Source organism: Euphorbia lathyris, chromosome 9 (genome assembly GCF_963576675.1).
Source record: "Euphorbia lathyris chromosome 9, ddEupLath1.1, whole genome shotgun sequence".
NCBI lineage: Eukaryota > Viridiplantae > Streptophyta > Magnoliopsida > Malpighiales > Euphorbiaceae > Euphorbia > Euphorbia lathyris.
Window position 1 is genome coordinate 61,769,652 of NC_088918.1, and position 3,212 is coordinate 61,772,863.

A 3,212-nucleotide genomic window follows, 5' to 3' on the forward strand; every position below is an offset into this window, starting at 1 on the left:
CAGGCTAGGACTGATCTCTCGTTCGCCGTGCTGACTTCCAGCTCGCCGAGCGGAAGGTTCGTTTACATATATATTTATTTTATTTTCCATTCATCATTATTATTTTTCTAGAAAAAACATAGAAACTATACCCTAAAATTAAACATAAGATTTCTATATACATAAAAATAAAATTTATTTTATTTTGGGCCAACAATTACTAATATAAATATCCATCAATTTCTCCAACCCATTTATTTCTGTACATAAATAAATAATACAAATTATAATACAAATCAGATTTCTCGTACATGTCTATTTAATATATTAAAAAATCTAAATACAAATAAACCTCTATTAAAATATATCTCAAATGTCACAACTTATTTATCTACAATTAACAACAACAATCTGATATACAATTAACACCAATAATTTGATTACACTTGTAGCTCTTCCTCGTAGTTGCTTCAGCTTGGAAAATTGTAGGCAATGCCCATGGAACGCCAATGCCCATATATGTGTTCACTAAATTGCTGCAAAAGGAAAAAGTAACAATTAATTTCTGCACAATATAAATTTTTTAAAATCAAAAGCTTAAATTTCAATTTAACTACACGCAGTACTAACTCTATTCTGATAGTACCTAAATGTTTGAATGAACTTAATTTTCAATATCTCAAGGGATGGAGACAATTATCATAGTTCAACATTAGTCACCGTATAAGAACTTTAACCATGAAAATATGAATCATTAGGCTTACAGAAGCCTAAAATCAAATCAATCACATTCCCTTAATCTTTTAATAAGAAACTTCTAAGGTTACGCCCTTTCCATAACCACACTTTCACAAATAACATTATAATACTGAACTTGCATTTGCAATGGCAGAATCCATTGTTGTTTGGTGCTCTGCAAGTATCTAACTTGGCACAAAGTCTAGCCATGAAGTTCCTCCAGCTAATGCATTAAATGCGATGACAAAAGCATTTATAGCTGAAAAAATATACCGCGAGTGAAATAGTCATCAGGTAATTACCATAGGCAATTGTAAATAATCAACAAGTCTAAAAAACAAAATCTGCATTTGATATTAGGAGGGTAACCTGGGACGCAACTTGTGAGATCTGTGAGCTCAGTTACAACATAAGCAATCGCACTCATGGAAATAAGTTGAGCAAATGGAGTCTTCATTTCACTTCCAAATCAAAATGTTAATCTTTGGGATGCCTAATCCTGCAATAGTGATGAAATCGATTGTATGCTTTAATGTTCTTCAATTGAAACATTATTACCCAACAACACATTTGAATAAAAAAGGCTATCATTTCTAAGCCAAATGGAGTCTTCATTTCACTTCCAAATCAAATATGTTGATCTTTGGGATGCCTAATCCTGCAATACCAGCAATAGTGAGAAAATCGATTGTATGCTTTAATGTTCTTCAATTGAAACATTACTACACAACAACACATTTGAATAAAAAAGGCTATCATTTCTAAGCCAACTTGTAAAACCATTGTTCTTGGCACTTTCAATCGACTGCAATGATTTATGAGATATTTAGCTTTTGCATATATATCCTAGCAAATTGGATTTCAAAAAAATCACCTAAAACACTGAACAAGCTCTTTATTTAGCATAACAATGTACGCCAAATTAATGAAAATGTCAAACATCACAATAAGAAGAGCAAGGCATATTTAAAATAATAGAGGGGGACAATGAAGTTAGGGAAATTCTTTCAACAAGAATAAGAGCATAAATGAATCAATCAACCATTAAATGAATAAATAACAAGCAGTTGAATTCTCATCTATACACAAAAATGAGGAAATAAAATAACCAATAGCAACTTACATAAACATTTTGCTAATGAAATGCTGAAAGTGAAAAGTAATTTCACAGAGAGCCTTCAACTTCTGCTTGAACTCAATCGCTTCAACTCCACAAAAAGTTTAACCTGCCGATTTAAATAGTAATACACTTAGATCTTCATAATTCCTCAAAAATTTGTGAATGTCAATTGAACCAACTACATAAGAAGAAAGCAACACTAATACTTGAATTTGCTAACACAAATAAAATAAAATCACTGTTCTTAATGCTGCCAAACACAAATAAAACAAATAAATAATAAGAGATTTATGTAAACACCACTTATTAACCATATTTTTCTGCTCATCAATGAGCCTCACAATAGAAGACCTACAAAACAAAACACATTCACCAACTCAATTCAAATATACAAAATTCATACAAAAATAACAACCAATGACATAAAATTCAATGTTAACTCTTCAACCAATTAAGTTGATATTCAACAATTAAAAGGATTATGACAACAAAATAAAGATAAAAAAGCAGAGGTTAGTAGAGTTAAAATTATCACAACCAGCAAAATATTTAAGGCAAACCTATCTGCTACCACCAAATATGCTCGATCAATGAAACTCATATAATGAAACTCTGAAGAGCAAGCAAGAAGTGTTGTTTCGTGCCAAAGCGAGATTCAGGGTATTCAAGTCCATGGAAGGATCAAACCTAAAATGTCAAATTAGATAGCAATTACTGCAATTCAAAAGGCCATTCCTCAAAATCAATCTGAGAAGTCACTGAATCTGAGAGTTAAAATGACCTGAGAATTCAACGGAGAAAGACAGATTTAGAGTCTTCAAGTCCATGGCAAGAATCATACCTTAACAATCGAAGAGGATAGCAAATGTCGCGACTGCCATAAGCGATTCCTATAAATTGATCTGAGGTTGCTGAAAATCGCTGAGCAATAATAGTCGGAGTTCTTGAGGAAGTGGTGGCGACCGCGTTACTAGATTAAGGTTCAGGAGAGGCTTCAGTTCGTGGGAGAGAAAAGAACGCGACTTACATTCTCTAGAGAGAAAAGGTAGACAATAGATAAGTGAAAGGGCTAAGATGTAAAAATACCCTGATGTATTGGGTCATGAGCAATTTTACCCTTAAAGTCTAAAATGGTGCAATTTTACTCCTAACGTTGAAAACTAAGAACAATTTTACCACTAACGTTGATATATTGGGTCAAATTTGAGAAATAATTCATCAAACTGTCTTCTCGGTCATGAATCTTGTCATATACACTTCACACGTGTATCATTTTTATCAGTGACAGATCACAAACATATGTTGGGATGTGAAAAAAATAAAAAAAATATAATGTCTTTTGTACAAAATAGATAAAAAAAATAAAAAGATTCAC

General features: G+C 32.0%; 1 long non-coding RNA gene across 10 annotated transcripts; it reads right to left on the reverse strand.

The window, feature by feature from the left end:
- Nucleotides 1–316: 316 nt before the first annotated feature.
- On the reverse strand, nt 317–2,866 carry LOC136206639 (uncharacterized). Of its 10 annotated transcripts, none has more exons than XR_010676364.1 (4): nt 2,398–2,866; nt 2,138–2,188; nt 1,841–1,943; nt 317–1,375 (listed from the first exon to the last, which is right to left on the reverse strand). It is a non-coding gene; the product is annotated as an uncharacterized lncRNA (long non-coding RNA). The 10 variants fall into 10 exon arrangements; XR_010676361.1 differs by having other exon boundaries at nt 317–515; nt 858–976; nt 1,087–1,375; nt 1,841–2,866; XR_010676363.1 differs by having other exon boundaries at nt 317–515; nt 854–976; nt 1,087–1,375; nt 1,841–2,866.
- Nucleotides 2,867–3,212: the final 346 nt, after the last annotated feature.